Source organism: Armigeres subalbatus, chromosome 1 (assembly GCF_024139115.2).
Source record: "Armigeres subalbatus isolate Guangzhou_Male chromosome 1, GZ_Asu_2, whole genome shotgun sequence".
NCBI lineage: Eukaryota > Metazoa > Arthropoda > Insecta > Diptera > Culicidae > Armigeres > Armigeres subalbatus.
In genome coordinates this window covers 293,141,263-293,162,743 of record NC_085139.1, presented here as the reverse complement: position 1 = coordinate 293,162,743, position 21,481 = coordinate 293,141,263, and the positions used below count along the sequence as shown (strand labels likewise).

The following is a 21,481-nucleotide window of genomic DNA, read 5'->3' as shown; positions in this document are numbered from 1 at the left end:
TTCAGCTCGGTTCATGGCTGCACTTCGCCAACCACGCAGTCTGCGGAGGGTCCGCAAGTCGTCCTCCACCTGATCGATCCACCTTGCCCGCTGTGCACCTCGCCTTCTTGTTCCCGTCGGATCGTTGTCGAGAACCATTTTCACCGGATTACTGTCCGACATTCTGGCTACGTGCCCGGCCCACCGCAGTCTTCCGATTTTCGCGGTGTGAACGATGGATGGTTCTCCCAACAGCTGATGCAACTCGTGGTTCATTCGCCTCCTCCACGTACCGTCCGCCATCTGCAACCCACCATAGATGGTACGCAACACTTTCCTTTCGAAAACTCCCAGTGCGCGTTGGTCCTCCACGAGCATCGTCCAGGTCTCGTGTCCGTAGAGAACTACCGGTCTTATAAGCGTTTTGTAGATAGTCAGTTTGGTACGGCGGCGAACTCTATTCGATCGGAGCGTCTTGCGGAGTCCAAAGTACGTACGATTTCCAGCCACTATGCGTCTCCGAATTTCTCTGCTGGTATCGTTATCGGCGGTCACCAGTGAGCCCAAGTACACGAATTCTTCAACCACCTCGATTTCGTCACCACCGATACAAACTCGTGGTGGGTGGCTCACATTGACCTCTCTTGAGCCTCTTCCTATCATGTACTTCGTCTTCGACGTGTTGATGACTAGTCCAATCCGTTTAGCTTCGCTTTTTAGTCTGATGTAGGCTTCCTCCATCCTCTCAAAATTACGTGCCATGATATCAATGTCGTCGGCGAAACCAAATAACTGGACGGACTTCGTGAAAATCGTACCACTCGTGCCAATCCCTGCCCTTCGTATTACTCCCTCCAAAGCGATGTTGAATAGCAGACACGAAAGACCATCACCTTGCCGTAACCCTCTACGGGTTTCGAAGGGACTCGAGAATGCCCCTGAAACTCGAACTACGCACATCACCCGATCCATCGTCGCCTTGATCAACCGTATCAGTTTATCCGGAAATCCGTTTTCGTGCATTAGCTGCCATAGCTGGTCCCGATCGATTGTATCATATGCGGCTTTGAAGTCGATAAAACAGGGGGTGATCAAGTGTCCCCGGGGTTCAAGTCTCCCCACCTTCCCCTACCATTTTGGCCTGCAATGAAAGGAGAAGTCGACAGGCAAAACCGTTCTTTATTAAAAAGATTAAGGATTTCCCAAGAACTGACGTATCATGCAACAAGCCACAGCACTACCGGGAAATCACCAGCAGAACTTATATTTGGAAGAAGAATTCGGAGTAAGCTACCAGTGGTACCACCAATGATACTAGATGATTGGGAAGTACGCGACCGCGATAAAGTTGTTGAAGAAAAAGGTAAGATCTATGCGGACAAGAAAAGGAATGCCAAGGAGAGTGACATTGTGACATTGACGATCGAGTTTTTAGATGCAGATTTTGGACCAGAAGAGTTTTAAGTAGTTCGAAAAGTGGGAGGCGATACTACGATCCGGTCATACGAATCCGGAAAAGAATATCGGCGAAATGTAACCCACGGTCGAGAAAAGCGTATAAGAAATGAACCTGCCAAATCTTCTTCTTCTTCTTCTTCTTCTTCTTATTGGCATTACATCCCTACACTGGGACAGAGCCGCCTCGCAGCTTAGTGTTCATTAAGCACTTCCACAGTTATTAACTGCAAGGTTTCTAAGCCAAGTTACCATTTTTGCATTCGTATATCATGAGGCTAACACGATGATACTTTTATGCCCAGGGAAGTCGAGACAATTTCCAATCCGAAAATTGCCTAGACCGGCACCGGGAATCGAACCCAGCCACCCTCAGCATGGTCTTGCTTTGTAGCCGAGCGTCTTACTGCACGGCTAAGGAGGGCCCCTCAACCTGCCAAATACAAAGATTATATACCTCACTAATGTAATAAAAGCTGGGGGGATTGTAGGATCGTGCGCGTGAGTTGAGCACTGGGATGAATTGGAAGAAAGAAACATAGTAGGCGTTGGGAAAAGAGTCAGTGAGATTCAGACAATAAAATAAGTGTCGATTTATTAAGTGTATCTTATTATTCAGTTCCGAGTATCTCAGCATTAAGCACCAGGTGGGATTTATGGGTGAACGCTCTTCCACAGACCAGGTGTTCGCCGTACGTCAGGTATTGCAGAAATGCCGCGAATACAACGTGCCCACACATCATCTATTTATCGACTTCAAAGCCACATATGATACATATGGGTTATGGCAAAGTGATGGTCTTTCGTGTCTCCTAATCAACATCGCTTTGGATTTTCACGAAGTTCGTCCAGTTATTTGGTTTCGCCAACGACATTGATATCATGGCACGTAACTTTGAGAAGATGGAGGAAGCCTACATCAGACTGAAAAGCGAAGCCAAACGGATTGGACTAGTCATCAACACGTCGAAGACGAAGTACATGATAGGAAGAGGCTCAAGAGAGGTCAATGTAAACCAACCACCACGAGTTTCTATCGGTGGTGACGATATCGAGGTGGTTGAAGAATTCGTGTACTTGGGCTCACTGGTGATCGCCGATAACGATACCAGCAGAGAAATTCGGAGACGCATCATTGCAGGAAATCGTACGTACTTTGGACTCCGCAAAACGCTCCGATCGAATAGAGTTCGCCGCCGTACCAAACTGACAATCTACAAAACGCTTATTAGACCGGTAGTTCTCTACGGACACGATATCTGGACGATGGTCGTGGAGGACCAACGCGCACTGGGAGTTTTCGAAAAGAAAATGGCTGCGTACCATCTATAGTGGGGTGCAGATGGCGGACGGTACGTGGAGGAGGCGAATAAACCACGAATTGCATCAGCTGTTGGGAGAACCATCCATCGTTCACACCGCGAAAAACGGAAGACTGCGGTGGGCCGGGCACGTAGCCAGAATGTCGGACAGTAATCCGGGGAAAATGGTCCTTGACAACGATCCGACGGGAATAAGAAGGCGAGGTGCACAGCCTGCAAGGTGAATCGATCAGCTGGAGGACGATTTGCGGACCCTCCGCAGACTGCGTGGTTGGCGAAGTGCAGCCATGGACCAAGCTAAATGGTGAAGACTTTTGTATACTGCACAGGCCACTCCGGCCTGGTCTGGTAATAAAAAACGGCTAAATAATACGAAAATTAGTGACAGAAATTGAATACTGTGAGTATAGTTGGTTGAAAACAAACTTTTTAAAAATCTATTTTTATTATGAACTAGCAGACCCGACGAACTTCGTTCCGCCTGAAATTGATTTATTCCCTGATTAATTCTCGAGTTTATGCATAAATTTCAGTTTCATTCGTATGGGAGCCCCCCTTTCCAAAGCGGGGAGGGGTCTCAAACCATCTTAAGAACCTTCACTGGCCCCAAAAACCTCTGCATACAAATTTCCACGCCGATCGGTTCAGTAGTTTCCGAGTCTATAAGGTTCAGACAGACAGAAATTCATTTTTATGTATATAAGATTTAGCCTATTAGGTTCGAACAGTAATGTTTTAGCTGCCCAACGTTTCAAATGTGTTTGGCATCCTTCCCCAGAAGAAGGCTGCCAAACACAACTGAAACGTTTTCCAGTTAAAACATTATTGTTCAACCCTAATAGGCTGGAAGGCCGAATTCCAAAATATTATATTCATCACCCGTTGAATTATAAAATGTATTCACTTGTTAAAGCAGGGAGAAGTCGATCAAAGTCAAAATAAACTGTTCCACCTCTGGTAACAACATTCGTAATCAAATATCCTCTAACAAATCGAAGGTCAAGCACCATTTTATGCTACGAATGTTCACTGTCCCTGAGGGCACCCATTTGTTATCAGAACTCTTGAATAAACGAACAACCCATCCTGATATCCGTTTCTACCTTTTGCAAGAAGCGGGCCATTTCTTCTAGAAAGTGTTGCGCAACGATTAGTAGCTTGTCTACTCTCACATATTCGCTGCCTGTGTGTGCCACCCACAACAGCATCCGTCACCGGTTCTTTTCTGAATTGATTTGATCTTTTTGCCTGTTATGGGTTGCAGAGATAAGAGTTGGGTTTGTTGATTGCCGGGGGAAAACCAATGGCCACGACATGGCAGTGAATCAAAAGGAATATATCACTCTGTGTTTCGTCTGGGCCCTGATAACCCCATCCATTGTCAACCGTTGTCTGTTGCTCGGGTCCAGTCTAGGAACTGATGAATATTCTATTTGTTTCGAAGTAGGGGGAGAAGGTGCGGTAAACTCCACATTACGGATGAATAAAATTTATAAAATGTTTGCTACCACGAGCAGTAGGCTGCGCTTCTGTGCTGAACATTAAAAACCACATAAAACAAGCGCTATAGATGGGACTACACTGATAAAAACTATTCCAGCGGAATACTAAATGGAATGTAACGAAAAAATAAAACAAGTGCTGTTGGATGAATCTTTGACCTTCAAAATTCCTTACTAAAATTGTTTGAATTCGGAATTATGATTTTCTGAGTGCAGACGGCGAATGTGAATTATTCACCAGCTCAGCTTCTAAACATATGTGATGCTTACTGCTAGTTTCGGCGAGGATAGCACAAGAAACAAATCATGCAAATCCAAGGGGCAAACGATTTCATGCATGCTGATTACGAAGCATGTTTCGGTAGAGCACCATATTTCGCTATGCAGCAGTGTAAGCTTTTTTTTTCTCACTTTTATTTCGATACACTTGATTTTATCCAGTCCGAAGTTTTGTTTTCGCTTCTGCACAACTTTTGCTCGAGAGTCAATGTTTTCACTCGACTCACTGGAAAATCGCATTCGGATGAACTCAATAGAGCGATAAATCTAGCAACAACTAGATGCCACACAAAATCCACTGAAGTTGACATGGGATCCGGGAATGACAAATAGGGGGAAGTTGACAATGGTGGAATAGTACCGGTAAAAAAATATTATATCCAGTCTTATTACGTTCTGTAGTCTGAATGTTTCAATGCTGACTACTCTTCCCTACCCGAAAAAGCAAAAGTTTATCACGCTTCCAGGCACTGGGAATCAGGACTCAGGAGCTATCTCTATCGTTGGCACCTTTTTTATGCACTTCTCCGAAGGCTCTTCAATTAGCAGTAAAAGCGTTACGATAGCAGCACCGGAGCATCAGATTCGCTTTAGCCTAACCAGGGGGGCTCCACGTCTGGTAAGAACAGATAATCCTGGATCGGTTTTCGCTTGTAACAAAAAAGCTCTTTTGGCCTATTTTAGCAGGCAGAAATTAACAACTGAATGAAATGTAGGTTCGCTTCGCAAACTCTCGGGTATTTAAAGTAGCACGAGCAGGCTTTGTACCTTTCTGTGCCTATCGTTCGCCTGCTGGGATCTTTTTTGTTTCTATCAGTCTATGTGGTTTACGTGAGATGTGGAACAAAACATCATGGAAAACTATGACAAAAGCAAACATTCAGTTGGGGAAACAGAGGATCAAAGCAAGCGAAAGCTTTTCATTTTTTTTTGTTCAAGGTGTTTTCTCGCAACGAAACGCGCGATATATCAACCTTCTGAAGCAGTGCTGCTCCAGTTTTGATGCTGCTGTCTGTAACAACGAAAGTCCTACCCAGTAGAGGTGTGCGCCGCACTGTTCTGAAAATCGGTAGCGATGGCATCTTCGGCGTGAAACAATTTTAGCCGGTCGTAGCGTGAATAGGCAGTTTTTATTTTGAACATCTTAGTAAATCAGGATCGTTGACAACGAGTGAAAAAATGAGAGAGAAAATTGCAGTTGCACAATTCTGCTGTCACCGACGACAGCCACTCAATGATTTACCGCACCGCATATTTCCTACAGACGCCATCTTTGTGAATAATTTTCTGCAGCATCTACCCGTCGACGGCCGCCACTGGCAAAAAATCCTCCTAATGCCTTTGTCCAGCCACTTACTTACTTGATACTTGAGGGGGTACAGCTCTTCGATGAACCTACGCTGAATGGAGTATCCTTCTCCACTGAACTCGATCATGGGCAAATCGCTTCCAGTAACCCTGAACATTGAGCGCCGTCAGCTCCTCTACAACTGCAAAAAGCCATCGTGTACGCGGCCTTCCACGAAGCCTGCGGCCTCTTCCGGGTTCTCTACTAAATATAATCTTCGCTTGGTGATCTTCCGGCATACGAACAACGTGACCAGCCCACCGTAGTCTGCCGTGTTCTATAAGTTTAATAATATCCAGCCCTTTCTACACCGGATACAATTCGTGGTTCATGCGACGCCGCCAGATACCGTTCTTCTGTTTACCGCCGAGTATTGTACGCAGCACCTCACGCTCAAACACTCCGAAAGCTCTCCGATCAGCCTCCTTTAACGTCCATGTTTCATGGCCGTATAAAGCCACCGGAAGAATCAGAGTAGTATATAGCGCGAGTTTTGTCTTCGTTTGCAGACTACGGGACTTAAGCTGGTTACGAAGTCCGTAATAAGCCCTATTTGCAGCTGCAATACGCCTTTTCACCTCGCGGGTAGCATAATTATCGCACGTCACTAATGTTCCAAGATACACAAATTCTTCTACCACTTCAAATTTTTCACCATCCAGCACCATTTCACTACCACCACCACCACTAATGAACCCACGTTGATTGCCAGCGACCATGTACTTCGTTTTACTGGTATTGATGGTGAGTCCAATCCTCGCTGTCTTCCTCTTAAAAGGTACAAAAGCCTCTTCCACGGCACGGCGATCAATCCCGATAATATTGATATCATCCTCAAATCCCAGGAGCATATGCGATCTTGTGATAATGGTACCGCTTCTTTGTACACCAGCTCTCCTAATCGCTCCCTCGAGTGCTCTTTTTCATCCGCAACCCTTACACTTGATTTCGATCCGTTCAACGTTATACGAATCGGCCGTATCAGTTTCGCCGGAAAACCATGTTCAAGCATAATTTGCCATAATTCATTACGTTTCACTGAATCGTACGCCGCCTTGAAATCAATAAACAGATGATGTGTCTGCAAGTTGTACTCCCGGAATTTATCAAGGATTTATCTCAGGGTAAACATTTGATCCGTCGTTGATCGGCCCTCACGAAAACCTGCTTGGTATTCGCCGACGAAGGACTCTTCAAGCGGTCTCAATCTGTTGAACAGAATACGGGACATAATTCTGTACGCCGAATTAAGGAGGGTTATTCTTCGGTAATTGGCGCACTCCAGTCTGTGCCCTTTCTTAAGGAGAGGGCAAATGAGGCCGTCCAACCAGCTAGCATTTCCTCGTCTACCCAAATTTTCGACATAATATGGTGCAGAACTTCATAAAGCTGCTCACTGCCATGTTTGAGAAGTTCAGCCGGGAGCTGGTCCTTCCCCGCAGCCTTATTGTTTTTCAGCTCTTTAACAGCTTTTTTAACCTCATCTAGTATAGGTGATATAGGTGACTGCTTCCACCTGGCAGCCACTTCAGTTTTATCTGTCAGCAAATTCCCTTGTTGGTCGTTGCACATGACGGGAGATGGCGCTGTCTTTCTCCGCACGCCATTGACTGACTCATAAAACCTCCGCATATCGTTCTGCTCCATTTTTTTGCGCCTCACTAATAACTTGTTCTTCGTACTCTTTTTTCTTTCTGTGGTGGGTTCGTTTTTCGGCTGCTCTTGCTTCCTTGTACCGATCTCTATTCGATCGGGTACCCGACACCAACATCCGGCTTCTGGCAACGTTCTTCTCGTCTGTCACTCTCTGACACTCCTCATCGAACCAACCCGTCCTGGGTCGCCTATGTGCAGCGCCTACCACTTCTCGTGCTGTTGTGCTCACCGCTCCATGGATCGACTCCCATATATCGTTGATGTTGATTGTTGAATTGCACTTATCCGTTCGTCGAGCTTCTGGCGGTACTCAGCCGATACTCCTTCCGCCGACAATCGCTGGATATTGTAACGCATCGTTCGCTGTGATATTTCGTTCGATACAGTTGACAACCGTGATCGAATTTTACTGACAACGAGGTAGTGATCAGAGTCAATGTTCGGACTTCTGAATGTCCGCACATCGATAACATCCGAGAAATGGCGCCCATCCACCAGGACATTGTCTATCTGGTTGCAAGTTTCACCATTTGGGTGTCTCCAGGTGTGCTTTCGGATGTTCTTTCGTGCAAAGTAGGTGCTACTGATGGCCATCCCTCTGGCAGCAGCAAAATTTACTAGCCGTAGGCCGATGTCATTGGTAGCGGAGTGAAGGCTCTCCCTACCGATTATGGGACGGAAAAAGTCCTCTCTACCGACCTGAGCGTTAGCGTCTTCGATAACAATTTTCACGTCATGCTTTGGGCGCTCTCCATAGGCTGCATCAAGCCATTCATAAAACGTGCCCTTCATGTCGTCGGATTTATCGTTTGTCGGTGCGTAAACGTTGATTAGGCTGTTATTGAAGAATTTGCCTCGTATCCTCAACACACAGATTCGTTCGCTAATGGGTTTCCACCGCATCACTCGCTTCATCTGCTTGCCCATCACTACGAAACCAACTCCATGCTCTGCTTTTCCGCCACCGCTGTGGCAGATGTTATACTTGAATGCAGTATTGGCGTGGGGTCCACGGCTCGGAATTCATGTTCACCGGATCAGGGCCATCGGACTTCTTGAATAGCGGCCACGTTCACTCCAACCTTCTGCAGTTCGCGAGCCAGAAGGCTCACTCATCCAGATTCATTTAGATACCGAGGTATGACATTCCAGGTACCGAGTTTCCAATCATAGTCCTTATATCGTTGCCGGGTCGGTTGCCAAAAATAACGATCTCTTTTTCTTCTATCTCCATTTTTCGTGGTATTTGAGAGGCTTCATTAAACTACCTTACCGGGGTCGCGTTACCTACATCGCGCTGGTAGGGCTGCTACCTTAGGTATAGCTGATGCGATACAGCATTTCGTTGATCAGACGCTGAGTACCAGGCAGACGCTGTTTGAGCCGCACCTCCTGGTAAACAGACGCTCGAGGTGTACCTTCGCACTCTAAATGATGTCAGAAGGACAACAGTGCCCAGGCTGCACTACCAGCTAAGTACACAACCCTTAGCTGGCGGTCTTTTGTCATCGGACGACCCGTGGAAGCGTGAGATAGGAACTTGTGGGGACCAGAGCTCTGTTGGGCGCTCCTTCCTTGATGTCATCCCACCATTTTGCAGCCACTAACAGCAGCAAAACGAATGAAAGAATTTTGCAAGAAAATTTCATTCGTGGGACAATTTTCAATACGACAAACAAAACTTTCTCCTTCAGAAAATGATGGTCCTCAAAAAGGACCGATAAAGGGCACCACTCACAATCAATATGTTACAGAATTTCGCTTTAGTACTGCTCCCATCGACGACGAGATTTCTGCAGCAACCACCGCCGACGGCCATCATTGTTGGATGAATTTCGAAATCTTGATGGTGTTGCTGACGACGGCCGCACAATTATTTACAGCAAACCGGATCTGCAGCAACAAGGGTTTGCAGAAACCACTCTCAAAAAAAAACGAACAACAATAAAAGAAAGCAAAAATTGTTCCAAATCATAACAAGCCATGATAACAAATTTATCAAACTTGTACACAAGTGCGATAAAACAGAATCGGATAGGCAGAAAAGTAATGATTCTCGCTTTGTTCTCGCTCATTTTGTGTGGGAACCCGCACAGCTGTGTAGAACAAGTTGAATTGCGTCATCAGAACCAGTGGTCCCCGCGTTTGAAGCTTTTTAAAATAAGTTTATCATGAGGTATAGGCTCCCGAATCAGTTCTTCATAACAGCTTACGAAAAAAGTTTCTAGCGATATGATACATGTCGTATATGTATGATAAGTGAGAGACTTTTTCATTCTCTTTTGGAGAGAACATTACTGACGTTTATTCTGGACCCATTCTTCAAAGAATTTCGAACTAACCGGCTCGCACGTGATGGTTGCTGGTTGAGGTGCTAGGTCCGCGTTGGAACGTTCTCTACGGAATCTCTTACAAAATGGCTCGCACGCACGCGTAAGCTGCTTTCTTGTATCTAATGAAGTACACGTTTAAAATCAATAACACAGAGATGTGTTTGCATCACACAAAACGGACCTAATGCGGAACATCCCCTAGATGAGCGACAGTTACACAGGCACAAAAATGCCTCGCACGGTCGTGATAACGGTCCTTTTCAACATGTTAACGTTTGTACAGATTCCTTGTTTCATGAGGGACTAAATACTGTTGAAAATATTGAAATCCATGCTTCAATAAAACCACACGAGCTATTTTTGTGGCTGTGTAACTATCGATCATCTAGGGGATGTTCCGCATTAGGTCCGTTTTGTGTGATGCAAACACATCTCTGTGTTATTGATTTTAAGCGTGTAAGCTTATTGGGTTCACCCTTTCGTTATTCGTAATGAGTGCACCTATAACGATTAACAAGGAAAAAGCGCCAGCAGGAAGAGAATGAGCAACTGTACCGCACTTTAATAACGCACGAAAGTTCTATGAGAAGTTGAACCGTTCACGTAAGGGCCACGTGCCACAGCCCGATATGTGTAAGGACATAAATGGGAACCTTCTTACAAATGAGCGTGAGGTGATCCAAAGGTGTCGGCAGCACTACGAAGAGCACCTGAACGGCGATATGGCAGACAACGGTGGCGGTATGGTAATGAACCTAGGATCACGCGCGCAGGGCATGCGACTACCGGTTCCGAATCGCTAGGAAATCCAAGAGGAGATCAGCGGGCTGAAAAACAACAAAGCCCCTGGAGTTGACCAACTACCAGGACAGCTGTTTAAACACGTTAGTGAGGCACTGGCTAGAGCGCTACACTAGTACTTACCAATGTTTGGGAGGATGAGGTTCTGCCGCAGGAGTGGATGGAGTGTGCCTGTGTCGTGTATCTTATCTACTAAAAGGGCGATAAGGGAGCTTCCATAAATTACGTAACGCTTAGAGAGAGAGAGGGGGGGGGGTGCCCGAAGTGTGATAACTCATACAATTTTTTAAGATGTTTCGTACAAAAAGTGTGACATAGGGGAGAGGGGGGGTGGTTGAAGTGGCCAATTTTCTCTAACTCAGATCAGGTGTTCGCCGTACGTCAGGTATTCCAGAAATGCCGCGAATACAACGCACAGTGGCGGGTCCTCATACAAATCCCGGACAAAACCTGAGATTGCGTTCAAAACTTCATCACAAAGTAATTTTGAAACGTTGAATACATTTTGTTATCTTTATGTTATCCAAGGGCTTCCGCAAGCCCAAGCCCTAGGATCTAGAACAAAGACAGCGTCCTCATTCTAGCATTGCGCTAGTCAATTTCCCGCTTTGGCGCAGCTATGCGCAATTCACCACACTATAGTTAGAACCACCGGAAAGTAGACAAAAAAAATAGGTTTCAATACATAATACCAGAACTTTCCGAATCTTTCCCAAAAAAGTTTAGCCAAATTTCATTTTCCCTTACATATTTGTTCGGGAGACACTTTACGGAATGAACTTCAACAAGACACCAAAAATTAAATTTACAAGCTACAATCAAAAATTTTTGGAACTAGCTCATTCAATATATATGTTAAATTAAAAAAAATATGGGCTTCACGAAAATCACGAAAAAAAATTGAGGTTTTGTCCGGCTTTCCGCCACTGTGCAACGTGCCCACACATCATCTATTTATCGACTTCAAAGCCGCATATCATACAATTGATCGGGACCAGCTATGGTAGCTAATGCACGAAAACGGATTTCAAGATAAACTGATAAGGTTGATCAAGGCGACGATGGATCGGGTGACCTGGACGAGACCTGGACGATATTCGTGAAGAACCAACGTGCACTGGGAGTTTTTGAATGGAAAGTGTTGCGTACCATCTATGGTGGAGTGCAGATGGCGGACGGTACGTAGAGGAGGCGAATGGACCACGAGTTGTATCAGCTGTTGGGAGAACCATCCATCGTTCACACCGCGAAAATCGGAAGACTGCGGTGGGCCTGGCACGTAGCCAGAATGTCGGACAGTAATCCGTAGAAAATTGTTCTCGACAACGATCCGACGAGAATAAGAAGGCGAGGCGCACAGCGGGCGATTTGCGAACCCTCCGCAGACTGCGTGGTTGGCGAAGTGCAGCCATGTAAATAATTTACTGTTTGACATAATATGGGCTAAATCGGCTGTGGCAGCTCGCCAGCGATGGTGGTGGTGGAGCGACAGAACGCTGACCTACCGGTTTGGCGCTCGGGGGTTTTGAAACGTTCGCCTTCTTCGGTGGTTGTCGTAGCCCAATTTCGCCACGTTCGCATAGCTCTTCCGGACTAGCAACTTTTTGTTCTGGACACACAATATGCCAGTATGCGCTTGCTCTTTGCAGTATTTACAAGAGACGATCTGTTCCTTGTAAACAATGTAGGCCTGTTGTCCATCGATCGTGACCCACGAATCGTTGTTTCGATGGACTAGCATTCGGGCCGACCAAATGCCGAGCGGTATCCCACTGAGATCGAACCCTTCTCCCCATGTAGCTCTCGCAGCGAAAACACTTCACCGAACGCACTCAAAAATTCCACGATTTTTTCTTCGGGGACGTTTTCTGGCAGGTCGTGCACTTTAACCTCTAGACATGCATCTTCCATGGTGATGCAAAGCTTGTACTCCCCCCCCCCCAGATTGTCAACCTTGACGAACGCACATTGTTCACCTCTGTGGCACTGTAGTCTCAACACTTCTTCTTTCTTCAGGCCGAGTACCGTGCGGCAAAAGCCGTGAACCTGACGGCTTCACCGAGAAACTCGAATAGTCAAAACGAAAAGTATTTTCTCGCCTCATCGCGGATCACTAAAATGCGCGACGCGGCACGGACGGAATCGAACTTTAACCACTGTAATCAATCACTTGACTTTCCAAGAGCGCAATCGGAAACACGTCTGCACGTCTCAGAAGCTGAGCGGTAACTGACAAGCTTTACAGTTTTCTAGGTTTACGACCACTTGCCGTTTGATAGTTTTATTGATTGTATTTGCACCTATTAACAAATTTCTTACTTGTGACCAGTGGTGCAATTTATCAACAATGCCTACTGAGTGTGATTCTTTTGTTTTGTATTTTTCTTTGCTCCTCTTTGCCTATGACGGTGCCTTTCAGTCAGAACGACAAAGCAGGAGTAGCGTAGCAAACTCGGTTTGCCAACAGCGGGCTGAAGCTGATGATCAGTCGGCACAAATTTCCTGTCACTGTCTTTCAAGTGATAGTATTCACCCATGCATTTATATACCCGGTAAAAATCGTTTACTCATTAATGGGTACTTTTTCTCTGCTATCTCTTTCTCTCTGCTGAAAAATTCACCCATTTTGGAAGAATAAGTGGATTTACTCATTTAAATGAGTAGATCCACTTATTCTCCCAAAATGGGTAAATTTTTCAGCAGAGAGACAGAGATAGCAAAGAAAAAGTACCCATTAATGAGTAAACGTGTTTCTCCGTGTAGGGCCGTCGCATTCACACAGCAGCGAGTGAACTGAATAGACTGTCAGTGCGGGCTGCGTAATGAGAAGAGAGGTCTTTTGTTTACTTTATCTTTGATTGTTGCTGCTAATCATTTTCAGTTTTCACTGCTAGGAAGTGAGTGTGAAGAGGAAATGGTATCAATATCCAACAAATTTCAGTCACTGAGATTGAGAATTCGCACCACTGCTTGTGACGACATAAAAAATAACTAATTTAATATTCTCTATTTTAGGTAAGGGCTCGCTAGAGCAGTTCTTCATGACCAAATCAAAATCTTCTGACCTGATATCCCGGACCAAGTTCCCACGAAGTCCTTCGCTGTAGCTGGACAGCGTTGTAACGTTGCTCGTTTGATGCCAAATGATGAAGGCTTGACGATATCCTTTGGCAGATTGGTCTTGAGTGTGCGATAGTCACTGATGGGGTAGAAATGTCCCCGAAAACGGTGGAGTATTGAGCCGAATGACGACCGGCTTTCGTCCATTTTGTTGCGGATGACGTTGCGACCAAATTGAGCTTGTAGATCCTTGTAGATACGTTAGTTAGTCGAGCGAAACTCATCCAACAGTCGCAAAAACTGTCGCCAATCATTGTATGCTGAACCGAACCCGAACCGAGACTTAGTAGACCATTTTTAGTCCTCGCTCGGTGAATCGGAAAGTCGGAACGTGGAGCTAGGCTGCAAGAACAAGGGTACTACTAGGGAACTCGAGGGAACGGTCATTCCGGAATCCGGACGTTCTCGACGGTTTCAAATCGAAAGCTCTAGTTCTGGCATTTTGACACAAGCTCACGCCGCCATCGTGTGAAGCAGCGATCGCCCACTCGCCCACCACGACGCAACCCCGACACGCCTGCGTCGCCAGCACGGGGAAACGAACCATCGTCGCCCACGCCAAACAGTTCAGCGTCTTCGGCGTCCCGCCGCGAGAATTATCGAATCGCCGGAAAGTCTACCGTTTTCAGCCACCCGCAGGAATTCAAGGTCATTAGAAAAATCCTGCGCATGTACGAGGAAACTTTAAAATCATAGCCATAAAATAGTTTCCCTTAGCTAGTACCTAAATTACGTCCAACTCGAACGAAGCCGTAATAATAAATTTGTTGAATTAGAAGCTCTGAGACTCATTTAATTTGGTTTCGGCAGTTCCGTGGGAACCTGTTTCTTTACGTTTCCGTTATTCTGTTGGTATAATGCCCCTTAGACTTCAATTCCTCTATCGGTTTTGCGTTTTAGTTGATGAGCTTAAAGACGAACTTTTCGGAATCAAATTTTATTCAACCTCGCGTTTCCAAGGGCACCTTTTTCAATAATAAAGCAACGAGCAGCTGTCATCTTTTTATTTCACGTTTTCTGCGGCGCAGCTGGCGCAGCAAAGTCAAAACAAAAAGATGACAATAATTCGTGGCTTCTTAGTTGAGATTGGTGCCTATGAAAATGCGAGGTGAAAATTATTTGGATTTTGGACAGTTTCACCTTAAGCGATTACGAGGGTAACTAACAACTAACTACCGTAACACGGTAGATCACTTTGACGTAGTGTGTTGCGGTGTAAGATCTACCAAACAGAGCCCTAGCCTAATCCATTTTTCTAGCTAGGGCAATAAGTTGTGGTAATTAAGGATTCATCGTATTTAGTCCTCGCTACCAACAGCAGTCTCAGAAATAAAACATAATTAATGTTACCTTGCAGACAGTTGAAAGACTCGAATTCCTCTTGTTTGAGGCTAAACTGTATGCAGCAGAAACAACTTTTCAAGCAATTAGTTAAAAAACCTCGGTACCCGGTCCTAGGCTGAACTGACTGCTGGAAAAATCGAGTTAGGGGTTTAAATACGTACTAACTCTTCTTGAATTGGTGAACAATGGTAGTGAGAGGAACACACGGAAGTTCTTATTACTGAACAAATTCTCTTGCGTGAAATGGTCTTGTAGACAGAGCTAAATCCCGGGTTTTAAGAGTTTTACTGGTGATATTCTAGAAGCAAGGCAAGAATGCGGCTAGGGCTCCGATGCATGGCCAAAAACAGTATTACTGTTCTGTTTTCTCAAGAAAGGATTGATTTCCTATTGATAAGGGGCGCGCCTTCAATGGGATTGCTCTCTATGAAGGGTCTAAATAGCGGGACCTTGTCATGGTGGTCTTGAGAAAACAAAACAACAACTGTATCGAAACCGATACTGCATTGCTTCTCAATAGCACTGGAGTAATTCGACATGCACTTAAACACTAAGGATACGGGTAACGCTACAATAGATCTAATAATTGGTCGCAGTGGCACACCCGAACAGGAAAAAAAAGGAAAAGGATTGCGGTGTGGTTCTCCCAGGATTCAGCGGGTCAGCAACCATTCGAGGATTTTCCCTGAGAAACTGTTTCAAATAATCAGGCAAGTCAACAGACTGGTGGTCTCTAGTACGCGAGGCGAGAGTGGCGCTAAATCCACCAAAGTTAAATAATTACCTCTAACAATTTGCGAACGGTTGCGAACGGTTGCAGGTAAAAGAAATACTTCAACACACAAAAATGAAAAATAACAAAAAAAGAAGGAAGGAAGAAGGAAAAAGTAAGACATGAAATGGAATAAATGAGAAATGAGAAGAAAGAAGGGAGAGCGAGACGACAAAATAAATAAGGAAGAAGGAATTAGGAAGAAAACAAAGGGAGAAGGAAGAGGAAAGTAGCTGGAGAGAAGAAGGAGGGAAGAAGAAAAAAGGAAGCATGAAGAAAAAAGAAAGAGGAAAGAAGGAAATTAGACAGAAATTAACAGTTGAACAATCTGAACTCAAACTGGAGGATTCTGAGCTCTTCTACCGAGAGTGTCGATCAATTTTGTTTATACTTTTTCCAAATTTTGTGATCTTCTTATTCGTAATTACGTTTTATTCCTTTGCCTACCTAATTTTTTTGTCTTGCTTTTAAGATGTCAACATTTCTGAATGCAAGCAACAATCGTGTGTTGGATGATTTTGTGAAATGAGTTACTATAATCTGATCAGTTAGCTTTTCGACAACTTTTCAATAACTTTTTCTTCCAGAAATCCACACAAACTTCACACAGCTTTTTAACAAGGTGTTATTTTTGCTTTAAAACAAATATTGAGCCTTGTTTGGTGTGGTATCACAGCATCCACATAAGTATATGAACGAGAAAGTTGAAAAAACATAAAAAAAAATAAGTTTAACGGATGTAACAAAGAGAACCACCATCTGGACCGAAGTTCTTATCGCACACTTTATTACACCCAGTGTGTAACTGAACTACTCATACTTACATCAGTCGTTAATATCACGCTGAATAAACCCTTCTACATCCAAGTATGTATACACAACACATCGTCACCATCTCACCTCATGCTCATTTTTCAATCAATAATTTTATTAAAAAATTCACACTCACTCCACAATCAGGAATCGACCATAACTTTCACCCTCATTTCAATGGTCCTCTGCTGCCAATAGTCACCAGAGTACAACATCCTCCATTTCCCTCCAACGCGTGCCACAAAAACTCCTCAACCAGCTTTTCGTATTTGAATTTGTTAATTAATTCCAAGGCGGACAAAATCGTGGTTGAACTTTATGTTTGAAGAACTTACCGTCTCTCCCCTCTGTCTTCAACTCGAGAACTCCTGCGGGGTAGACTAGTCCCAAATCCGATAATCCATTTCAGGCGCGCTTCCTCCTCCCCATTCAGTCAGCGAACATCATCATCATCATCATCATCACAGCAAAGACAGTCTATTTGATGCTCGTTCCGCTTCAATAATTATCCTCTTATGAAAGTCAAATCACTTTTCATCTTGTATGTTTCTGCTAATCAGAAGCTCAGTTCAACATCACCATTTGGGCTGCCCTTTGCTTGACAATGTTTCGCAAACAACCTCTCCGAAAATGACCTTTCGTCCCATCGCATTACCATTGCAAACCAGTTTCGCCTGTTATGCTGAGGCTTTCAAATGCCTTCAAAGTCCACCTCACTGCACTTGAATTCGATTTTTTCTCCTTCACCCAGCTCGGGGGAAAATTTTCACAAACCGTAGGTAATTACAAATTTGTCGCCACAACTGGGTTTTCTTCACAGTTCACCGCGCGAATTGGAAGTGCGAATCTCGGTCGAAACCTGACTACACATCAGTCTACTGGAATTCAACTCATCTGACACTGGCAGCAGTAAACCTCAGAAAACGAAAAACACAACGCTTTCAGCTCGGCGGATGATCCCATCCTCACATCTGATACAGAAGATTCTCGGATGCTGTGGGGACGCGACCATGAGAGCGAGAGATGCTCTCATTTATTTTATCTGACGTGGGAGTCAATGGGGGATAAAGTGCTTCCGTACTGGCTTGACAGCTCTGATGGTTCGAAGGGGGGTTGAAAGATGTCAGTTTTCTTGTTTGTGCAGTTGGGGTGGAAAAGTGGGCAGGAAGTTTTCCGCTCACTCAGATCAAAGTGGAAATAGAGCTGACTGACAACCGAATGGATGGTCCATTCGGTTCTTAGAGGAAGGCTGACGAAAGCCGTGTGCTATCAGAGCTCAGAATGGATGGCGACAGTGCCATCTGGATGTGATAGCACAATTTGTGCCGTTGATAGGGATATCAAATTATCCTTTTGGTTGAAACCCAGCCAATTTGAATTTTATCATTAGATTCCATTCAGATTACGCCATTTATGATAATAAATATAATTATAAAGAGTGACCTGATGCCAATCCCCATACATTCAATTTTATTTCTAATATTTTACTGGATAATTAATATAATAAATAGGTCAAGTATTAATTAATTTTGAAATCATCCAATATTCTTTTTTTTCTGAGTTTGTAATAAAGTAAATGTTTTAGTTCTTCCTTTCATAGCTCTAATACTCTAACAATATTTTTTTCGGGGAGATAGGAAAGGATTCTGTAAAATAGTAGATTCTAAAAAATATTACCTTCACAGCTTCTGTGTACTTTTGAGTCGTTCATAGTGGATTAAGTGCTCTTCCACTTTTGTAAGAATGTTGAGCCCACAGAACCAAAATCACCCCGAAACAGCTAATAATTAGTCGTTGACTAAAGGTCTGTTTAAGAACGACAATTATCCGCTAGTAGGGGAAAACAATGCAAAATGCACTGGGCAAAATGGGCTCACCCATAGATTTACTCGAATATTCTTTTGTGGGACATTTTTGAACGAATGTTAGCATAACAATTCAATATTAGTTATTCATTATCGAGCTGCAATAGAATAATTTAACAAAATCTCTTCATTTTTACGATTTGCGATCCTTTCACCTCACCCGTAAGATTTTCATTCAATCCGTTAAGACAAAATAAACAACCATGCGTTCACCATTATTTCACAATGGGGCGTTTTTTCCTAGGTCCATTTGAAACATATTTTAAATGCGTTAGATAGTCATAAAAACCTTAATATTTTGAATAGGAGTGCATTGTGAAATGTAGCTAGTTTTGCAAATTTTGTATGTGCACGTTGAAATGATTCGGTATTCTTGCTTCCATTGGTGAAAACATCGAGAGAAAAACTAAAGGGGTGTATTCTGGACTTGTTAACGTATTTCTAAATATCGGAACAATAAGCATCCATCGAGCCTTTACTGTCAAATAAAATACAATTTAGTAATGAATTAGTAAAAAGTATAATTCTGCGAGTAGATTAAAATTTTCCGAAAAAAGACTCTGTAATTGAAACACCGTTTGTACTGAGCTACCGAAATGGGAATATGAGTAAATGTGTTACCAAAGGGGATAATTTGGATCAACCGCACCACTGGATCCGGGAGAGAGAAGGATGGAGAAGCAATAGAGAAGGAAGGAGATGAATAGGAGTTGAAGCTGTTGGGGATTTGGGATAGTGACGCTTGCTTAAAGGAGTACGTTCTTGACCACGAAAGAAGCAACATCTAGTCGCATGTCAGAAACAAGTGTACAAGTGGCAGTTTGAAGGAAAAAACGTGTTAGAACGTCGCGTCGATGGCCGAGCCCAAATGGTTTCCCGAGACGCCGTGTATGTTTCGGATTACAAAGCAGCCGATTACTACGACCTGGCTATTCGCAATAGAGCCGAACTACCACATCTAATCTTACATCGTGAAGTATTCACCACGCGGCTCTTTTGGTCGAAGCCAGGCCTATCGTGCAGGTCCAAATCCTATTTTCGTGTACCTGGTTCAACGAACCCACACAAACCCACTGCGTGAGGATCCCTCGACCCAGAATCCATCTCCAAGCTGCGCACATCTCTGTTGACATCCCACCAACGCATGTAAGTCAAGATACGTCACTGCCACTTCCGTTCATCATCTCCCGAAGGGCCCCATCGTCATCAGCGCTGCAACGAAACACATTTCCCCTAAAAAAAAAAACCTCGAATAAAAATCTGTTATGTTAAGTAAAATCTCTCTCTTCTCAAATTAGCATGTCATAGAGAAAGAATCGGTGGATGTGGCCTTGTTCTCAGTAGCTATAGATGAAATAGGTAAGTGATGGCTTTAACAGTCTTCCCGAGGTCGGTGGCCGACCCTGAGTAATTATATTGATACGAGCTAGCCAATATAGACGTTAGGACGTCACCAAAGGTTTCCTTTCAGACTGTTCTCCCCATACACATCTTTTGTACGGTGGCCCTAGAATGCATGTTATTCAATCGGCTTATTACCAAGATTTGGGAGGAGGAAGTTTTGCCGCAGAAGTGGATGGAAGGTCTCGTGTGTCCCATCTACAAAAAAGCGACAAGCTAGATTGTAGCAACTACCGCACAATCACATTGCTGAACGCCGGCTACAAGGTACTCTCCCAAATTTTATGCTGTCGACTAGCACCAACTGCAAGGGAGTTCGTGGGGCAGTACCAGGCGGGTTTTATGGGCGAACGCTCCACCACGGACCAGGTGTTTGCCATTCGCCAAGTACTGCAGAAATGCCGCGAATACAACGTGCCCACACATCATCTATTCATCGACTTCAAAGCCGCATATGATACAATCGATCGGGACCAGCTATGGCAGCTAATGAACGAACAAGGATTTCCGGATAAACAGACACGGTTGATCAAAGCGACGATGGATCGGGTGATGTGCGTAGTTCGAGTTTCAGGGGCATTCTCGAGTCCCTTCGAAACCCGCAGAGGGTTACGGCAAGGTGATGGTCTTTCGTGTCTGCTATTCAACATCGCTTTGGAAGGGGTAATACGAAGAGCAGGGATTAACACGAGCGGTACAATTTTCAATAAGTCCGTCCACCTATTTGGCTTCGCCGACGACATAGATATTATGGCACGTAACTTTGAGAAGATGGAGGAAGCATACATCAGACTGAAGAGGGAAGCTAAACGGATCGGACTAGTCATTAACACGTCGAAGACGAAGTACATGATAGGAAGAGGCTCAAGAGAAGACAATGTGAGCCACCCGCCGCGAGTGACGAAATCGAGGTGGTAGAAGAATTTGTGTACTTGGGCTCACTGGTGACTGGCGAAAATGATACCAGCAGAGAAATTCGGAGACGCATAGTGGCTGGAAATTCAAGTTTGCATGCAAATTAGTATGGGGAAATTTATTTTTTCATTATACGTTGATGGCGCTTCCCCATTACGCGCACGTTAAAAGAAAACCTACATAGCTAGAAGGAATACTCAACATCTTTCACTCAATGAAAACCGCATCTCAATTGATCGTTTCAATAATTAGTAATCGAATTTAATCTATACCATGGCTTTCTGGAGCTAATTGCATAACTTCTCAACAGGCAACATTGCTGCTCGTGGCGCGAAAGATAGCACACACAAATTCAGGCTACTATGTTGCACTGCACATTTCAGTGATGCCCTCAAAGAAGTTTAACCATCATGACTAAAGATTCGCAACCTGTATTAAAATCGATTACTAATTACTGGAGCGATCAATCAACATGCGGTTTTCGTTGGGTGAAAGCTGTTGATTATTCCTTTTAGCTATGTAGGTTTTCTTTTAACCTGCGCTTAATGCGGAAGCGTCATTTGCAGTATACTGAAA

At 44.3% G+C, this 21,481-nt stretch overlaps 2 protein-coding genes across 3 annotated transcripts in view; one reads left to right on the top strand and one right to left on the bottom strand.

Moving 5' to 3' along the window:
* The window catches only part of LOC134207728 (gamma-aminobutyric acid receptor subunit beta-like), a 118,706-nt gene extending 101,029 nt beyond the window's left edge, over positions 1 to 17,677 (bottom strand). Inside the window, exon 1 of the mRNA XM_062683576.1 lies at positions 17,060 to 17,677. The gene's annotated coding sequence lies outside the window, so the exon portion shown is untranslated. The remainder of the gene's footprint in view (positions 1 to 17,059) is intronic.
* Positions 1 to 21,481, top strand: part of LOC134207731 (gamma-aminobutyric acid receptor subunit alpha-6) — a 642,164-nt gene that overhangs the window by 434,064 nt on the left and 186,619 nt on the right. The gene's annotated exons all lie outside the window — the stretch shown is intronic.